Raw genomic sequence first — 21,124 nt, 5'->3', positions numbered from 1 at the left:
TAAGGTCCAATGAGCTATGTAGCTCTTCTTCAGAAGTGACCTGGCCACAAACGATAGCTCAACGAAGTGGCTTATCACGTGGACATTTATAGCAGCCAATTAATCTAAATGCATGCATCTAAATGTAGGTGGAAAAACCGGACGACCCGGAGAAAAAACCCACGCGACAATGGAGAGGCAATGCAGACTTCATAATGTACATGCGTCAGGGTCGGGATCGAACACACGATCTCCTGTATACCAGGCAAGGTAGTTAACATCTCGCCGAACAACATTAAATAACTGTGCTTACTTGAGCATGTTATTCCTTTCACCAGAGAAGACTATAACACCAATGTGAATTCAATTGTTTAATTATTCGTTAAAATTATTCACAGACTATGTTCCTGAACAATTACCGAATTTTACGAGTTTGCCTGGATAAATCTTTAATTGAAACAATTTTGAGAAACCCTTGAAATTACACTTTCTCATCGAAACGACTGGTTTACCATAAACAACTTTGCGCGAATAAAAATAAATCCACAGCAGATTTTTAAATCTGCTAAAGTTGGACTGAAAACCTTCAAACGTGCACATGCGCGCGCGCGCGTGTGTGTGTATACGTGCCGGGCACGCGGCTTAAATCTGTGATCATCGACGGAACTGTCTTACCAGTTTGATCCGAAGGGTTTGCGAGTCACACCTGCACGAGCCCCAAGCGTGGCAGTCCGCCTGTCTTACTGCGTCTCGGCGCGGCGCAGCGGCTCCGTGCGGAAACACATCGGGGCTTTGAGACGGAGCGACGCTCGGCACCTGGCGTGGTGATCTGCGGGCCGGCTCGAGGCGCATTGCTTCTCTCCGAGAGGGCGATGCCGATTTTTTGACGTCCCCCCTCCTTGCGGCATGGAACTGCCCCTTCCACTCCCACCCCGTCCGCCCCCTCGTAAGAACGGGGGGGGGGGGGGAAGAACCCCCCCCCCCCACGCACACAACCCCCCCCTCCTCCTGCGCTGTCTGTGACCAATCAGCTCTCCGTGGAATTCAAGCATCACAGGCACACTAAAAACATCTCTCTGACCCTGTCGCCCCCCTACCCCGGCAGAGGCTGCTCTCCACACCCACTGCCCCCCCCGTGAATCTCCACCGCCTGGAGGTAAGGGAGAGGTGGACTTGCCGGGGAAGAGGAAGCCAGTCCAATCGAAGTATTGTTCCACGCACAATATACAGGGGATTCAGCTAACACAAACAAAATGTTACGGTGCGAGGTCTGTTTTGTTCGTCACAGAAGAGGCAACCCAATCGAAATGAGGCCGGCGTGCCCTGTGCTGTCTAAGGCACGTTCACAAGTTTGTTAGTGATAAAAAAAACTCTACACATTGATGATGATGATCATCATCAGCAGCCATGGTCAATCCACTGCTGATTGAAGGCTTCCTTAAGCCACTGTCACCTCTTACGATGTAATAATGAACCTAGCCACCTGCACATCTCTCCATCTTGCCGATGGACGTCTTCTCAGATGCATTCCATGCCGTGATGATGAGATGCGAAGAACAACATTGATTAACAAAATGAGAGAGACCTTCAGGCATGCTGTAATACTGACATCACTGCAGTTGAACCCTTGTAATGTTTAGAATGACATCATCGCTGTGATGTCATTGGGATATTTTTTCCCCTCATTACCAGAGCGGCATGTTCATATCAGACAGCCTGGGACACATACGAGGTACGCTATCAGCAAGATAAAAGCTATTAGTTTTGGAGGTCATGTATTGCTTTCATATCAGAATTATTAGTTAATTATATGTACACACATGCACAATTTATTTAGTCTTGCAAACAGATTTGCTCACAAACTGTTATCGTAATAAAAAAAGAGACAAAATGGAGATAACAATTACTCAACACTTGTTTATAGGGGGTGATCATTTTACGTGCAGTTTTTCAACAAAAAACTCTATACATTGGTCAAGAATGTGTACCTCCGATTAGTACGGTTGGCTAAGTTCGGTGCGAAAGAAGTTCAACACACATGTGATAACACTGTCCTCAATCAAATATAATAATTAAAATTAAGATTAAAATATAATAAGTAATATTAGGTGCAATGTCCCTTCTTTATAGGCAAAAAAATCAATGAAGAAGGCCTATTACCATCAATGTTATCGATTTAATATACGTCTATTTTAGGGCAGTGTTATTGACAAATGTGTTGATTAGTTGTTTAGAATAATACTAGTCGATGTATCACCATTTTAAAACGAGCGCTGGGCAATGCTGCTCTCTATCAGCCCCTGATTGTCATTATAACTCACAATCTTAGAGTCCAGGTGCTTTGCCACAGGCACACCTTATTCCATCACGCAATTGCTCACCTGAATAAAGGCACTTTAACGTTTTAGTTTTTTCCTTCCATATTTATCAGTTTATTAAAATATAATCATCATTTTCAGCCATTTGTCAATCCATTGCTCGATTAAGGCCGCCCCATGCCGTATTTGTCATGGGAGATGTTTGACCATACTTCACCATTCTGGTCTGTGCAGCTTCATTAAGTGGAAAGAGCCCAAAAACCATTTTATATATTGCTCGCCACTGATATTAGCCATGGCTGGGAATTTAACTCAGGTGGCCAGATGGATAGCGAGGTGCGCTAACTACGGCACGATCACTCCATAAACAGTACATAGATGATGTGAGATTAAGCAGATTTTACCGTTTAGGTTAATCACGTATTACGAAGGTACATTGACACTCCGCAAGGCATGTTGACATGCGGTTATTAATTCATGCCAGGTGTGCTCAAAATGAACTGAACATCGACATAACTGCGACGGATGGAGAGGAACTGATGGCGATAAGGCGGATTAAAGTAAGGCACAATGCACATGCTATCTCTAAATCAGCCGCTGACATACAGCATCTTGCACTGAGCCCGACTGTCTCCTCATAATGGCTGGGTGTGCTTCTGTCCTGTCACTCAGAGCGGACGTTATCTGCGGCAAGGGGCCACAGAAGCAGCAAACTGACCCCATGGGTTCCAACGTCGCTCTTTGAAGCTCCTTTATGATGATGATCATTACGATCCAGCCAGGTGGCACTGTGGTCAATTGCAAGACTCGCAAACACAAGATTGCGAGTTCAAGCCCCGGCATATTGGTTGACTTGCTGCATCAGAATCTCTTTTTTCATTGTTTTTAGACCATTGTTAATCCACTGCTGGATGAAGGCCTCCCCAACCTGCCGTCTCTTCTCATGATCGTGCTCACCACCCCGTTGCTCCTTCACAATCCCAACCGGCTGGACATGGCGGTGGAACCAAAGTAGCTGGGGACAGCCATGACAGTTATGGTGGGTGGGGGAGGGGCTGACCATACTTCACCACGCTCACATGTGCCGGTTGGTGATAAGAACACTTTTTGTCTCACTGAGCACCAGGATGATATGGGTGCTCCTACTCAGCAGAGCTACTAAGGTCTACAATCAACTCAAGCCTCTTTGCCGCAGCAAGGCAGTGAGTGCACTGTTGAAGAAGCATCAGCATCAGCATTATCATTCCTCCAGGGTTGATAAAAACGAGTTCCACTGTGGGAAGTGAACGGTGGCTATTCTCACATGAGATGAATTCCCCTGCCAGGAGAATGTGTACTATCTACTAATGGCTGAGGGCCATGCTTATTTCAACCAGAGAGACATTTTAACGTGACTTTGACTTTAAAACGTGGTCAATGCATTCCAAATATTTCCACAGTTTTGGAAATAATGTTGAAAATCTTGTTAAAATTACAATCTCAGTTTTATGAGCAATAAAAAGTGCTCAATATTAATCTGACAACCGACTACCACCGTAAAGTATGATAGTTTGTGACTATGGTGGGACTAACCTATATTGTATAATCTACACGTGATCGATAATATCCCATTTTCTGACATGTATGTATCTTGAATTTATTTAGCTCCTACGTAAGAAACTGTGCATTTTGGAACGACTCTGTACTGTGCCATGCCCATTTAACATTCAAGGTCTGCCGTTAGAAATGTTCCTCTTCCTGTTAGATTATGCCATTTCTCACCTTTGCCCATACAATACAACAAAGGCAAAACACACCAAGTAAATACAGCTAATGGCTCATTTCTATTTCAGTTAACAAATAAATACATTGACGGGGCTAAGGATCGCTTGCGATATAGCTGAGGACGAATTATAATTGACATAAAATAATTGTGCATTTGATTTTATCGAGGAAAGCTTAGGGAAACTTCCAAGATCCATTATTGCTTTTTGTAGTTTTAGTGATGAGTGAGCTTTAATGTGAATACTTTTAGACTGAAATTAGCATGTGAACGTCTCCTAAACAACTAACCAACCATGCGGTCTGTAGTTCATCCAGCGCAATTGAAAAAAAAACAAAGGCCCCGGTATTGTAACTAAAGAAGCGGATATATACTTTTCCGTGTAGGATTATGGATATTAAATTAATTTCACAAATTGCTAAATAGCGTTTTGGAACCCATTGGGGGAAAGGGATAGAAATTGTTAGAAGTTAACGTCAGAATGTACCTTTCATGAATCTGACAGCCAACTTCCTACAAATTACCTTCAGTGTTTTCAACGTGTGGACTTGTTTGTCTTGTTTCGGTAAAAAAAAGAATATAACACCGACCGTTCCCAATAAACATGAGGCACACGTGGCCTTCATATGTTGGGATGCACTACTTTGAGCAAGGTTATAATTAGCATTACTCAAAGCAAGTATTTAGCTACATTCAACATAAAATATAAAATGTGTTGCCTTCATGTTTCGTCATCATACTACTGCTGGGAATAAAATTATCCACAGAGTTCGAGAGGGTATTTTGGTCTACTCTTCCACACTGGCAAGACAACTTGAAAGAGGTTGATGTAACCACACTTTACCTGCCACACGTGACCTCTTGATTGATTAACTCAGCTGTACCCGTTTATCCTGCTCTGTGGACTAAGGCAGGGTTATTTCCAACAACAACAACAACACCAACAAGAACTCGCCCATTTTCATACTACGTTTTTCAGAAAAGTGTATTCATCCGAGGACAGGATGATGGCCAATTGTCAGTCGTAAAAAACAACAACAACCACGGAGTGGCAGCCAAGGCACGGAAAATACAGCTGAAAAGACGGGAGCAATGAAATCAGTTCACGTGCAGGCGCTGGGTGGATTATTACATCGTGAGATTGTGAGAGTTGCCTGCGGCTTTGGGAACACACTTATATCCAGCAGCGGACTGAGCCTGGCTGATGATGACGATGATGATGCACGGCCACCAAAGGAGACGAGTTTGAGAGAGGGGGGTGGAAGAGACAATGACTTTCGACTTGACATGCGCACAACACGGAGAGCGCAAAGCGACACGCTGATAAGAGAACAAAGCGCGGCTCTGTGCACACGACGCACTGCCACTTCCACGCACCAGCAGGGCGAGTGTTTGAGCATTTCAGCGCGGGCTTCACAGTGGCAAAGGAATGCATCCCCTGCCAGGAAGTCCTCCAGCATATTGCATCTGATGGATGTAATTATTTCCAGAGGTGGTGCAGCAGCACGTCTGAACGTGGTGGCTCAAACGCCCCACTCTGGCATTCTCATAAGGTCTGAATTCCAAGGGTCTTAAGTGTCCCAGTGCATGAAATTGTTTACAGACCAACAGGATACTAAACAAGGGAGGGCAGGGCACTCGCTTGGGTCGGGTGGGTGAGTGCGCGTGTGAGTGAGAGCCAGTGGGATTGCGTAAAACCCCAACGGCAGCATTCGCCAGCCTGCGTATACCCAACCAACAGGATCAGCGGCAGCAGTACATACGGATTTGGGCACTTGTTCTATTGAGAAGGAGAGTGCCTTTTGCTTTATATTGCGCGAGCTCTATGTAAATGGGTTCACTTTACCGTCTGTTTCATCTTCGATGCCGTTTATTTGTCTATATGTTTGTCTGTCTGTCTGTCTATAGAGCTGCCTGTTCTCAGAATGATCAACGATTTTGTATACTCAGGAGAACAATAATATATTCGCTTCCAAGTATATTTCCCCTTAGAAATGATGAAGTATTGATATATATATTTTAAATGCGTAAATATATTTAACTGCAAAACAAGAAACACATGCACTGCATTTAAGCAATACATGTGCATACATCTTTTTAAGCAGATGTATATTTTTCTACAAATGGATATGTGTACATGGAAAAACATATTTGGTTTGTATTATCCACGCATATGTTAATTTTCATACCTATTCAATACTTGGATAAAGAGATTCATACGCTGCACATAATTTCTGACGAATGACCGCCATCAACAGTTATACATGTGACTCACAAAGTAGTATATATATTTGTATTTATTCATAATATGTTGAAATAAAAATGAAGTAATAAAACAGCTTAGGAGTCCACAATATATGTGCACCGTTACAAACGCACCTACTTCGTAAAGGTCGTCGCTGATGTTGTGCCGACAACCCCTTGAGATGAATGAGTCAAGTTAACATTGAACAGGAAACGATCATTAACAATTAAGTCACCCATTATTGTTTGCTGCAGAAGAATCAAATTGATATGCATGGGTCAGTGTAATTTGTTTTCATGTTTTTTTTTACAATTTGTTGTTTACCTCTGCAGACTTTAAAAAATAACCTAACATGCAATAAATGGAAATGTTGCAGCACTGTTGTCAAAATGTTAACTCCCTCGCCTGGTATGCAGGAGGTCGTGGGTTCGATGTCGACCCTGACGCCTGTATATTCGGAGTTTGCATGTTCCCCCCTGTGGTCGCTTGGATTTTTATCCGGGCTCTCCGGGTTTTCCCTCCACATTCAGAAACATGAGTTTCGAGTGGTTAGCTGCTATACATTTCCAAATTTTAAGCTACTTTGTTGAGCTATCATTTGTGGCCAAGTCGCTTCTGAAAAAAGAGCTATATAGCTCAGTGGGTTTTACCTGGTAAAAAAAAACCAAGTTAAATAGTTGAAAACAGTCAGGGTAGAAATGCCATGTCCCAGGACAGGGACAGCCTCTTCCAAACCACAACCCACGGGTGACCTCCAACAAAGGGGTTTTCATTATATCAGTCCCCCAGGAACAATTGGGCCGAGTGCATTTCCAATCAGGATTTGAACTCGCAACCTAAACTAGCGGGGCTTAACTGACAGATGCGGTTACATGTCGACATTACATACTGTAAATACAAGCTGTAATGTACGCTAATAAAAAAAAAGGTAAAGGTGCAGCCCTGCGATTGCTTTCTTAGACCACTGTTGGTGGACGAAGTTCTCCTAAAGCAGGTCTGGCCCTGCCAAGGCAACCGCAGGCGGGACTCGAAATTAAATAAATCTAGGAGCAAACCTGGAAAAGCAGTTGCGAGTAGCAACATCATCAATACCAGCTAACATCACACGCCTCACCAAAGAGAAGCAGTTCCAGCCATCACATTAGGGGTGAGTTAATAAAATGTTTGACCAAATATAACGGGCTAATGTTCAATATGATAATTTTGTATGGCCCGCGAATGATGTTATAAATATCCAAATGGCCCTTGGCAGAAAAAAGGTTCCCCACCCCTGTACTGGAGGGAGCTCTGTAGAGCTGCTCTGGAGGGTATTTCGACCTCCTCTTTCACGCTAGCCAAGACATCTTGGGAGAGGTGGGAGTAACCACACTTTAGCCCATCACATGCGATCTGCCACTGGACTGTGGTGCACCCATTCGTACTGTTGCGGTCGAACCCGTGACCTCTGGATTGCAAGTCCAACTTGGTAAGCCAGGACTTCCCAAATTCTCTTTCCAATATGACCCCATTTTTAGACGAAAAACATTCTACGGGACCCGAAAATACGACCAGAATAATATAAACATGTCCCTGAAGTAACGGTATTGCACAACAGCAGCTATGAAAAATACACTTAGATTAAGTCACGATGAAATAATGATTTGACGTACTCACCAGGTTGAGTGAGACACATGGGCTTGAAGCATGAGACGCAGTTTCTCAAAATCATGCGGTGTGGTTAATATTGCACTGTCGACCTCAGCTGTGACATCCACGGTCGATCTGTACTTAGACTCGATGCAAAATGTGCGCTGAATTCGGCTTCACGCACGTGAATAGCACGTGCTTGCAAAGGGCACCATCAGTTTCAAGGGACGCGTTGATATTTCAGGTGTGATGTTTCTGCACGGTTAGACGCACGAATGTGTTTCCGTGCTCAAGCCGATCACGTGACATTCGATTGATTTGATCGATTTCGGCCGCGGGCAGATCCATTTCTTCAGGATGTCGGAGATGCCACTCTTTCTATGCATTTAAATTCGTGAGCATGAAATTAAGAGGGGGGGGGGAGGGGGTTGCTGTGTTTATGGCGACCCCATCCGCGGATGAGATGACACCATTTTGGGTCGCAACCCAAACTTTTGGAACCGCGGTGTTATTCATTCCGCCATGGCAGCTATATTCTGGAGTGCTGAATCATAAGCTTGCAGAACATAACAGCCATTTTCCCATATTATAACAATTTGCTATATTTTTCATCACAATTTTAAAGGTAAAAAAAATTGTGAACGTATTGCTTTAGGCTTGGTATAATATCATTTAATTGCTAAAAGTTAAAACAATGTTTTTCAAAGTTAAATCACGCTTGCTTATAATAGCACACAAGCCTTCCCTGTCAGGTATTTGTTTTGTTGTTGTAATTTACATGCCAACACCAATATCATCACTTGGCAGAAATCACAGCAATTTTTCCCGAGCTAAGCTCGAAGCGTGAAAAAAAAACCAGTTTTTTTTCGCATCTTGTGCGTCTAATTGCATGCCTTGTCTCATTTAGCCAGACGCCACATAACATGCCCTGTCCTCATTGGCACGTCCCCCCCGCCCCTTCTCTTAAAATTAAATGTGATATGTGAGTGCCAAGAAACATTATTTAAATGCCACGTGATTCAGCGCAACTCTTATTTTTTTAGGCAAACAGCAATTTAGCAGAATTGTTTCTGTACACATCACTGCGCCAATTAACCAACAGTTAGAAGTGAAGTTGACATATCTTCCTGCACGAAACATCAATGCGCATGTCCATTGGTGGTCCGGACCCAGTGGTGTAAATTCCATGATCCTATGGTGAGGGGGGGGGGCAGTGTGTCCACGTGGCAACTGATGTAAACATATGTACTATGATTTAATACTTCATACTATTCACAAACCATTAGCAATCCACGGCTGGATCACGGCGTTGCCACACTTTGTGTTAACGGGTGTTGTTTTTACCACGCTTCACATTGCTATACAAACTTTCTCTGGCACGCATCGTGACTGGGGCACTGCAACATCCGACCATGTCGGGTCCAGTGCTCACCGATCTGCACTGACTTCTGGTTGCCGAAAGAATACGTTCTGTGGTCGCACACATCACGCATAAAGTGTTTGCCACAAATGAACCACAGTACCTCGCTGATCTCGTTAAGGAGCATGGATCATCACGCAAACTCCGGTCGTCCTCGAAGCGGCTTTTGTCTAGCCATCGCACAAAGATGGTCATTGCATCGCGCGCTTTCAGATGCGCTTCTGCAGCCGTCTGGAATGCTCTTCCTTCCTATATTAGGAGGCCACCGGAGCTATGCGCTTTAAAATGTAGATTGAAAGCTCACTTCTTTACAACTGCTTTTTTGTTTTTAGTTTGTTTTCCTTCCACTGCACCTCCGATTAGCACAGTCGGCTGCGAAATAAGTTCAACAGACGTACGCACGTGCACATGCTGGTCAGTGAAGGTTGGTGATGGTAGGATCCTAGGACCAGTTGAGATGTCACTCGCTGCTGATGTTAGCCGTGACTGGGAATTCAACCGTGGCTGGGAATTCAACCACTGCACCGCTACACACCAACACTTTTACTGCACCACTCGTCTTCCACGTGAATTTGACACTACATAAATCGAAATCTTATTCTACCACAATACAATAGACTCCCACTTAACAAAGTTTTACACTCACACAAAACTGGCCAGGTGGGTCAGCAGTAGAGGAGGTGACTCATATTCGGAAGATTGCAAGTTTTAATCATGGTTGAGGGTTGATTCAGCCCAGAAGGTTTCTAAGGTCACGGTGGCACTACCTCGCCTGGTATACAGAAGGTCGAAGGTTCGATCCAGACCCTTATGCCTGTATATTTGGAATTTGCATGGTCTCCCCATGAACTTTTCTCCAGGTCCTCCGGTTTTTTCCCTCCACATTTAGAAACATGCGTGTTCGAGTATTTGGCTGCTATAAATCTCCACGTGATAAGCCACTTCGTTGAGCCATGATTTGTGGCAACGTCGCTTCTGGAAAGAGCTATTATAGCTCAGTGGGCCTTACCTGGTAAAAACAATAAAATGTTTAGTTTAAAGATGAGTGCACTTTGAAGGAAAGTCAACAGTCATTGTCCAATTGAGGGACTCACCCCTGTCATAGCAATGTGGAATACCCATAACTGCTCCAGGGCTGTAAACAACAGGAGATGAACACCGCTCAATGCTCATTTGAACGAAAAAAAACTATTTTTTTCCTTATTTTCGGACTCATGCAGGTGGTACACGCAGCATCCTTTCTCAGCGGTGGATGGGGGTAGGCTGGCATGGGGGCAGCAACTTGGTGTTTGCCGTGCGTAGAAGTGCGCCGTCGTTTAGCGGAGAAAGAAAAACATGATTCTTAGTGGGCCTTCCTGTGGGATAGTGGTGTAGTCCCTTTTGTGTTTAAAAGAAGCCGATTTTAGCCGGAGCACAACGGCGTCCTTTCTTGAGGCCAAAAAAATATATATATTGAGAACACGCTGATCTCGGTAAGAACCAAGTCTCCCCGTTTTTTGTTTTTTTGTTTTTAAAAATGTAACAAGGTCCAGCCACAGTGTGTTAACTTCTCAGGGCCCCATGCTGGCGAGCCTTAATGAGGCTTTAAAAAAAGTGGCATGGTGATTTTCCTGTGTGTGTTCTCTGGAGTGGCAGTGGTGGGGGGAACTTTGATTAAGTTGAGTGCAGAGGTTGTAAATGATTGTTTATGGCCCTCTGTGGGTCGTGATTCCATCTGACATATTGCACTGCATCATTATTGCACGCAGATAGTCATCTACGTGATAGTCTCGAAGGCAATACGGCTGGGTGGGCACTTTAGTCAGTGTGCAATTCACAATTGTAGTCTTAATTTAGGAGCTTTCGTGACTGCAGGAATTATTCTTTGGTTCTTTTCGGTTAAGTCACGTCTAAAAATAAAATAATAAATTAAAATAACATATTACGACGTTGCAATCGAAACGTCGTAATATGTTATTTTAATTTATTATTTTATTTTTAGACGTGACTTAACCGAAAAGAACCAAAGAATAATTGTAGTCTTGCCAGTGCAAATCCTGATCAGTCGTCAGACTCAGCCCATTGTCCTCTACCGCATTATTTTAGAATTTCTACCGCCAGCTTGTGGTGTAAAATAGAGGTGGGCGTTGCTCAACTCTTGATAAGAGAGAAACACATCGAGTCTCAAAGGGGATGCTTTGACACTCATTGTACGGCTTTTGTGACAGATGTATGATGTAAGCCACGTAAAATCTACATTCCGTTTGTGTCCACTTGGTGACTAAAAAAAACTGAACGCGTTCAACAAAACCTCAACACATTCTCGTTGTCATGAGGAAGGGTCACCGTCTGAAACGTCACCTTTTATACATTTGATTTATATTAGAACCGCGTTATTGACGAATGTTTTTTCGTTTTTTTTGGTTTGCTGACATTATAGAACGTGTATGGTATTTTTTTCCAGTTACTTGGAAGGACGGATGTTTAGTTTGCCGTAATGCTGCGATGCCACACGTCTCAAAAAAAATCAAGAGCAACAATGTCTCCCTGCGGACCGAAATGGCCATCCGGCAGTGGCTGAAAGTCTCCTATGGCCACAAAAAAACTATCAGAGTGCCTTCCCCCCAAGCGGCACTCATTTTCTCATGTACATTTATTATTATATTACATACGTTTATCTCCTTGGTATGGCAGTTTAAACATTTGACTTATGTTGTTTAAATACCCGCGCCTCTGTACACCCAGCCAATATAAACGCACACACCGCAGTGTATATGGTGGGGTAAAGTGTGCTTGCCTTATAAAGGGACTGCCTATAGCTCCCTATAGTGGAGGCCCTTCCACAAGCAGTGATGCAGGCACTTGCAGGATTGCACCTTTGCCTTTTGAAAAAAAAATCGCGTGAAACAATGTGAATATGTACGTGTTTGAATGACATCGCTTTAAAAAAATAAGCAATAAAAGCAGTTCTAGATTTGAAGCTTTCGTGACTGCAAGGATTCATACTCTTAGGTTTTTTCGGTAAAGTCACGTAGGTAAAAAATAAAATAAAAAGTAATTAAAATAAAATAAAAATCACGACGTTTCGGAGGCAACACAAGCTTCTGTACCAGCAATCGTGCTGTGACGGTTCCACCTGAAGACGGAAGACGGAAGCTTGTGTTGCCTCCGAAACGTCGTGATTTTTTTTTAATTTTGATTTCATTTTTTACCTACGTGACTTTACCGAAAAAAAATCTAAAACAATAAAAGCAGCTTTCGTCGCGGAAGAAGAAAAACGGATCATTTTCAAATATCTATTGGTTATGTGCCTACAAGTTTCATGAGTGCTTATCCTGGTTACTTAGGAATATTTTGAAGGTGACAATAAGGAGGACTTCACCAGCCCGCACTAACCAGTTGCGACGAAGTATGGTCAAACATCCCTCATGGCTGGCACAGCGTGGTGAGATCTTAATTCAGCGGCGGACTGACAAACGTGTTAATGTTATTTATGTATTTTTATGAAGCGTTCGTAAACGAGGTGCCCAAAAACTACTCAACAGGTGGAAGCACTCTACACTCGTGTGCTGTGATGCTACGCTGTGAGCAGATGCGTCTTAAGTCCCCCTTCCTCCTGTTTCGTATCACCTGTTGAAAAAGAATACGACTCAACAGCCCGTTGCTCTCCGTGATAAAAAGGCAACAATGAAAAACAGAATGGAACAACGTGTGTACGTTTCAAAGCAAACGGGTTTAGACACTTGCCAAATGAGCAACAGATGCAAAACGCTTTCAAAAACAAAGAAAATAAAAGATGATGAATAAGCAATAGAGGGACGTAAATGTGAACCACGTGCCTGGGAATGGATGAATCTTTGGCCTATGCTGGAGTTGCCAGAAAGGTAAAATAAAATGAGGAACACGTTGATTTATTTGGTACTGGCATGTCACGAGCCATTCCATAAGTATTACTTCAGTGGGCAGCATGACACGGAATCAATGAAAACAACGACACTTTTATAGGAATGATTCTCGTATTACCACCTTGACCCATCGGTATCCGTTAAAAATAAATGGCATATTGCTTCCCAGTCCAAACAAGGTGATAACTGGTACTCATCTATTTGGTTCTTTCGGCAACGTCACGTAGGTATAAAATAAAATAAATTACGACGTTTCGGGTGCAACACAAGCGTCCATCATCAGGTGGGAAAGCATGCTTTTACCGAAAGAACCAAAGAGTATGGATTCCTGCAGCCACGAAAGCCTCAAATCAAGATTGGTGCTCATCTCTTCTTAAAAACCCTGAAAAAGTCGTGGAAACTCCACATTCTCATTGTGCGGGCGAGTCTAGCTATGGGACAACTGTTAGCTTTCTATAAATTTGTACTTTTTTTTATCAGCCCCGGATAGATGAAGAGCAGGATTGACACCCAAACGGGATTGAGATCGAAACTTTCCTAATTGTGAGTTGTTCACTTTTAAACGCGTGTGAAGTGTCATAGTTATATCTCAAAGTGTGAAATCCGTCCTATCCTTCTCTCACTCTGAAAATGTTGCAATGTCTGATGTGTACGATTGTTCTTTTTCACAACGACGTCCATACGGCACCTCTGCTCATTGTATAATTCTATCTCTATCATGCATCAACGTTCCATCTTGACCTCTTGACGCTCCTATTCGTAATTTACTAATGATTAACTTTAGTTTTGCTGCTCCCATTGTTTATTACGAATACATCGTTTGCGTTGTGTTCTCCAATTTTCAGTTTACAATCCTTTCCTTACGGTTTCCGTGTTTGCTATCAATATTTTGTTCGGCAATTGTATCATTGATCATATCTCGCCAGGTCCATCACACATTGTGGTTTGCACTGCCGGATGAAGGCCTCCCCATGCTGTGTTCGTCATGAAAGTTGGTCAATATGGATTGGTGAATATTTTGCGTCCAGGACCGGTTCAGATGCCACTTACGTTAGCCGTGGTCATGAATCAAACTCAGGTGGCCGGATTCCTCGCCCAGTGCACTGACCGCTGTGCCCCCACAACCTTCCATCTGTGCAGATAGTCCATCATAAATCGCTCACGTGAACACACGTGGTTCTAGATTTGAAGCTTTCGTGACTGCAAGTATTCGTACTCTTAGATTTTTCGGTAAAGTCACGTAGGTAAGTCACCAGTACACGTGGTTCTCTTTGTACCTGGTCTTATTTCTGCCAATTGCATAGCCTTACGTTTAAAATGAGCATTACCTATTTGGTTATCACCATTCTCCACAACGTACGTTGCGTTGTGTCGGGTATTACACAGTTTCGCGTGGAACGAGGATTCGTTTCTTACAGACAGGATCCTTGCCTATAACCATCCGGATGTTCACCAGCATTTGGTCAAACAGGCCTGACCCTGCTAATGAGACATTGAATGTCGAGGCTGGTCGAGAGTTTGCTTGCATTTACTCAATGCCGCTGATAATGTGCACTTCGCAAATACTGTGCGGCCTTAACGTGTGCTCTTCTCGCCTTAGATGGAGACGTAAACATAAGGGGCATGTTTATTGTGTTCACTTTGTGATGGCTGATTAGAGTCGCATTGTTAAGATATGTCTAATGACTCCCGAATCGACTAATGCCATCTGATAGCGTAGCTCAGCCTTAACTATTATACTCATGATGCCTACCTGGTTAAACTTATTTTTAATGTCAGAATCAGAATATGTATTTATACTGGATGGATCCGGTGAGCGATAAAGCCCTTATTCACAGATGTACAGTTGGGTCAGAACAATACAACAACAGTGTAATTCAATCACACTATAGGAGTGCACAGTATCGGAGTATTCATATTTATCATAGTATTGTGCTGAGGACTGAAAAATACTCCCCCTTGTTATTAACAATGCCTTATAACATCCACAATATAGAGAATACGTTAACATAGAAGGAAATGGCCCAACTGCTAACGAATGAAACAGTTATACTTATTTTTTTCTGTCCATGAAAAACCTTGAAAACAGTGTACAGTAGGTTGCAGGTCAAGGTTCTAACGTGCATTTTAAGTGAAGCATATCTCTGGCTATGAATACGCCTAGGTCAACTCAGCCATAAATGAGCACGTGGCAATGTTAGCGGGTGCTGGGAAACAATAACTATCGGATTAATTGCTTGGCACCTCAGAGGTGGCTCACTCCACCTTTCTTCAAAGTAATTCTAAATAAATAAATAGATTTTGATACCCCGCTGCAAATTAAATTACATGCAGGTATATACACACACACGAACCTTCGACTGCAGGACGGAAATAAGCGTTGTTATTTTTGATATATGCTTCTGTGTTGTGGGACCCGCTATACACACTTTATTTTAAGTGCTTTATTGCGGCTCATACATCATTCGGTGACCTTCTGACCAGCCAAAATGCCATTACAACCCTATTATAAATCACGTCTCTGCTCAACATTAGTGTCTGTTTAGTGCTATTGAAACCAACGGCACTATAACACTATAACAGTGGTAATGGATGAACTCATTAAACCAAGTTAAACCTCAACGATATTCTCAGAAATGTTGTAGCTAACGCCTAAATGCCAGTTGTTTCGCTAATTTGTTGCGTGCGTTTCAGGGAGTCATTAAAATCTAATAAAAACGACCTGCCCGTTTTCTTTTCCCTTTGCCTCAAGGTAATGTTTTGGGTGCACACATGGAGATGCAATGCATTGTGGGATTTCTGGATTGATGGGGTCAGAGGTTATATTGAGTGTGCCAGTGGCAGAACTACCAAGGCACCTAAGTATACTCAAGGAACTCAACTATGGTACGCAATTCATCCACTTACCCAAGGGGTGTCCGCGGGTACTGACCGGCCCTTACTTTACGTCATAACTCCAATTATCCGCAGATTATTTTGCCGTTTGGAATTGAGTGAAACATTGCTTTAATTACCTGCAATTATACCAGGTTTTTTTCCCTCACCAATAATTGGAGTAAATATGTGAATAATCCCTAAACTTAGCACGATCGAATATGTACGGTGTGGAAGAAGTTCATCGACACAGATAATAGGATCTGCGATTATGATCCCATCTATCAGGACAGATAAGAGGAGTTCTGTAACAAAAAAATATAGTCAGCAATTCGAGGTAATGTATGAAAAACATGGATATCTGCCTTGATTGACAATCACGGTCAGCGACGAAGCTTGAATCATCAGCTGTGCACGGCTTCCCTTCGCAGGTGAGCGAGGAGGCATCGTTTTGCTCTCCGCCGCAGACACGACTCGCGATTTGGGTCTTGTGAGCCCCGCTCGAGATGGCCCCACTCGCTGAGGTTTGCTTTACAAGTGAGTAATCAAGCCCTGCCCGCACACATACACATGCATACATGTGTTTGCTATATGCGTCTCAGTTGCTGTGTGTGTCTCATTCTGGCCACCGTGCGCCACGGTAACTACCTCGCCTGGTCTACAGGACGCCTGTGTATTTGGAGTTTGCATGTTTTCCCCGTGGTTGCATGGATTTTTTTCGCCGTATCCTCTGGTTTTTCCCTCCAAATTTAGAATCAACATGCGTTTAGAGCATTTGGCTGCTATAAATTTCCACGTGATAAGCCACTTGGTTGAGCGATCATTTGTTTCCAAATGGCTTCTGACAAAGAGCTATATCATAGCTCAATGGTCCTTACCTGGTAAAATAAAATACAATTTTTTAAATTTAGTTTGGTGGTACCCTTGACATCCTTGCAAACGATATGATCCAACTCAATAAATCTTCCAGCTAAAATATTTTGCTATAAAAAAGTATACGTAGATGTATGTTAATACATACTGTATATGATGCACCCCGCTAAATGAGATACTCACAAACATCTCGCTTAACACTGCAGGGACGAGAGTGACTGAAGTAAAGAAAGAAAACACAACACAACAACACCCCCTTGTGAATAGGCCCGGTTCTTATTTCCCACTGAATGAAGTGGGACGCATGCCTTTCTGCCCTCCGCCAAATTATAGTGATTGCCCTGGATGGACATTCAAAACAAACGGCCCTTTACGAGCGGTACGACACACACGTCCAACACCTGCGATTGCGATTAGCCCCTCATTCATGCCTTTGCTCAACACGCATTCACTCCGCTGTGCGCAGCTCTGCCAACTCCCTTGGCTTAATCACTGCCCTGCCATTCGTTGTCCACCTGCACGAGGGATTAGGTGTGCGTGCCCGCAAAGCGCGTGTTGACCCCGACGCGTTAACCAGAGCTAATCCGTAGTTTTGCCAACACTAACTTAAGTTTATTTAAGATAGAAAATATATAGCTATACATATCCTGTAGCAGAAACAGTGTTTTTGGCGACGCTTTGGATTTAAAAAAAAAATATTCCTAATATTTTAATATCATTCAACTTTTCAACTTCGTTACACAATCAAACGCCCGTGTTAGTATCACCGATTCCCTCGTGAATAGTGAATGATACATATTTGGGCCATATGTAGGTTACCGATTAGCACGGTTGCTAAAGAAGTTCAACATGCATGCATTCAAAACTTCGATGAAAATGAATATTTATCAGTAATTGCTTTCGTTGTTGTCATCCTGTAACTTCCCCCTGCTTGGCAAAGGCCTCCCCCACTTTTAATCCATTCCTTTTGTCGTCGCTTCTTTTTAGCCATACTTCACCAAGCCGGCCAGTGTGGGTTAAAAGGAACAGGTTTTTTTTTTTCGCCACTCGCCGAGATCCAGAGGTCACCGTGGCGAAAGGCGTCGATGCCAATGCATCCGTTCGCCAACGCCATCCGCTCTCTGCCAGGTCCCGCAGCTGCTGCACAGAGGAGACACTCGACCGCCAAGATCCGCCCTGACCGTATCCTACCGTGGTCTCAGGGTCTTCGCCTCAGTCGCCAGACTCGTGGGGACCATTCCAATGTGTGGACGTCTGTGAAAAATAACTTCGTATTGGTTTTCTCCAGGATAAAGATTCTCATTCTGTGCGTCTCGGTAACCAGCCCCTATACCGGGTTGGTGAAGGGCACCCCCGTACAGTTTCGCTTCTCAGGTCCACCAGGCACTCAGACATCCGTGCCACAGCAAGAGGCAGTGCTCCGTTGAAAAAAAAGGCCATCCCACATTAGCCATGCAAATAAGCGATGAAGCCATTCCAGAAAAAAAACATCCCCCAGTTGCGAACACAGGGCTCTCTAATGCGTCCAATTATATATTTATTTGTTCATGTTTTGTTCTTGGTCACGAGGGTTAAACAAACAGCAAAACAAGCCAACAGGGTGTGTGGCAAAGCGGGTTTGTGTGTGTGTGTGTGCTTTGTTTGTGTGTGTGTCTCGCACCAAAGTGCCATCTGCCCCGGCGCGTCCTTAGCATGGAGCCAGCCGTCTGCGTGGAACCGTCTGTCTCAAGCGAGCCGCTGCCGAGGGACGCGCCAGGGGCTCGCTCGGGGAGCCAGGCCACGGGGGGAGCCAGGAGAGCCAGGCCACGGGGGAGCCAGGCCCCGGGGGGAGTCAGGGGAGCCAGGCCACGGGGGGAGCCAGGGGAGCCAGGCCATGGGGGGAGCCAGGCCCCGGGGGGAGTCAGGGGAGCCAGGCCCCGGGGGGAGTCAGGGGAGCCAGGCCACGGGGGAGCCAGGCCCCGGGGGGAGTCAGGGGAGCCAGGCCACGGGGGAGCCAGGCCCCGGGGGGAGTCAGGGGAGCCAGGCCCCGGGGGGAGTCAGGAGAGCCAGGCCACGGGGGAGCCAGGGGAGCCAGGCCACGGGGGGAGCCAGGGGAGCCAGGCCACGGGGGGAGCCAGGGGAGCCAGGCCACGGGGGAGCCAGGCCCCGGAGGGAGTCAGGGGAGCCAGGCCCCGGGGGGAGTCAGGAGAGCCAGGCCACGGGGGAGCCAGGGGAGCCAGGCCACGGGGGGAGCCAGGGGAGCCAGGCCACGGGGGGAGCCAGGGGAGCCAGGCCACGGGGGAGCCAGGCCCCGGGGGGAGTCAGGGGAGCCAGGCCCCGGGGGGAGTCAGGAGAGCCAGGCCACGGGGGAGCCAGGGGAGCCAGGCTACGGGGGGAGCCCGGGGAGCCAGGCCACGGGGGGAGCCAGGGGAGCCAGGCCACGGGGGGAGTCAGGAGAGCCAGGCCACGGGGGAGCCAGGGGAGCCAGGCCACGGGGGGAGCCAGGGGAGCCAGGCCACGGGGGGAGCCAGGGGAGCCAGGCCACGGGGGAGCCAGGCCCCGGGGGGAGTCAGGGGAGCCAGGCCACGGGGGGAGTCAGGAGAGCCAGGCCACGGGGGAGCCAGGCCACGGGGGGAGCCAGGCCACGGGGGGAGCCAGGGGAGCCAGGCCACGGGGGAGCCAGGCCCCGGGGGGAGTCAGGGGAGCCAGGCCACAGGAGGAGCGAGACTGCTACGTTCGACGCTTGCCTGGCCGCGGCTCCTGCTCCCGGCAAAAAAAAAAACGCCAAATCCCGCGCGAGCATTTGCCGCGTTCCGAGGTGCGAAGTGAAACGGAAATGATGAATGAGTCAAAGGGCTACTGTCAAGAAGCAAGTTTGACGTTTGTGCGTCATCAGTGCAGCGGCGCCATATTTGGTGTCTCGCGCCGCTGCTGTCGGAAGGACCTTCACGAGAGGGAGCTCCGAACAGCTCTAAAGAGTTCCCTCTCGTTGGCATTTGGTCTACTCTTCCAAAGCTGGCCGGTAGAGGTGGGAGCACCCACACTTTACCCCACCACCACGTGCGACCCGCTTCTACGACTTACCAGCCGTGATGCACTCATTTATTCTGCTGCGTAGGGCGACGCAGGGCAGGGAGAGATTTCTGAAAACTTTTGCCCAAGTGCCGCGCAGAGAGATCGTCCAATGTGCTCACCATTGCGCCCACATTGGCATCCTCTCTTTGTATATGTACTTTGTATATGCGCTGTTAAGATATTCACACGTAGGTGCGAAGCGCACCTCCGATTAGGACGCTTAACATGGTTGACTAAGTACGGTGCAAAAGAGGTTTAATATACATAGGTACACATATGATGAACCATCGGAGCCAGTAGCCTTGGCGAACGGCCTATATTAAGGGAAGCATGGTAAATTACTTGATATAGCATTAAGACCCAGTTAACTCCGGAGGCAAATGCCAACCATACTCTTTGTTTTTTTTTCTTCCGGTAAAGTTACGTAGGTTAAAAATAATGATAATAAAATAATAATAAATTATTCAAGTAAAATAATAATACATTTTCACTTTATTTTATTATTATTTTTACCTACGTGACTTTGACGAAAAAAAACCCAAAGAGTATGAATCCTTGCAGTCACGAAAGCTTCAAATCTAGAATTAAATGCCAACCACTCGTAGGTTTTGTACAAAACATAAAGTACCCCCCCCCACCCCCCACCCCATTCAGTCTTAGATGCTGTAGGGATCATTGTCTTTGTTGAGTGTGCAACAAAGGCAAGCACACGGACGCACACGCGCATCACGCTGAGTAGCTCTACCCGATCCGCCCATTGTTTATTTGAACTACGCGCCACCAAATTGCACGCTTTGCGGCTGCCGGTTCGAGCACGTCTCGTTGTTTACCCTTTCACCCCGTCGTTTTCCCAGGCGTTGCTTGCAATAAGAGAGACCATCTGCCTGGCGCTAGCTGTCACCTGATAAGAAATGAAGGGTTTACCTTTCGTATCATTGCATGTGCGCGGCTAACCAGTGGCGGAACACAACTTGCAGTCGCTGTGGTTCGCCACGTTCACCAGCACGCGATGTCCAGCACGGCGAAGGGTGGTTTGACAATCCCCACGATTGATGTGGGGTGGGGAGGCCTTCGACCAGCAGTGGAATG

The 21,124-nt window shown here is 45.5% G+C and overlaps 1 protein-coding gene across 2 annotated transcripts in view; it reads right to left on the bottom strand.

Annotated features, from left to right (window-relative positions):
* LOC144942999 (brother of CDO-like) overlaps positions 1-18,193 on the bottom strand; it is a 100,892-nt gene extending 82,699 nt beyond the window's left edge. Inside the window, exon 1 of one of the 2 annotated variants that reach the window (XM_078870115.1) lies at positions 18,173-18,193. The gene's annotated coding sequence lies outside the window, so the exon portion shown is untranslated. Of the gene's footprint in view, positions 1-654; positions 859-18,172 lie in introns of those variants that run through there. The other variant, XM_078870114.1, reaches the window with a different exon arrangement.
* Positions 18,194-21,124: the final 2,931 nt, after the last annotated feature.

Source organism: Lampetra fluviatilis, chromosome 29, assembly GCF_964198595.1.
Source record: "Lampetra fluviatilis chromosome 29, kcLamFluv1.1, whole genome shotgun sequence".
Lineage (NCBI taxonomy): Eukaryota > Metazoa > Chordata > Hyperoartia > Petromyzontiformes > Petromyzontidae > Lampetra > Lampetra fluviatilis.
Note: the sequence above shows the minus strand (reverse complement) of the source record. Positions and strands in the feature narration are given on the sequence as shown.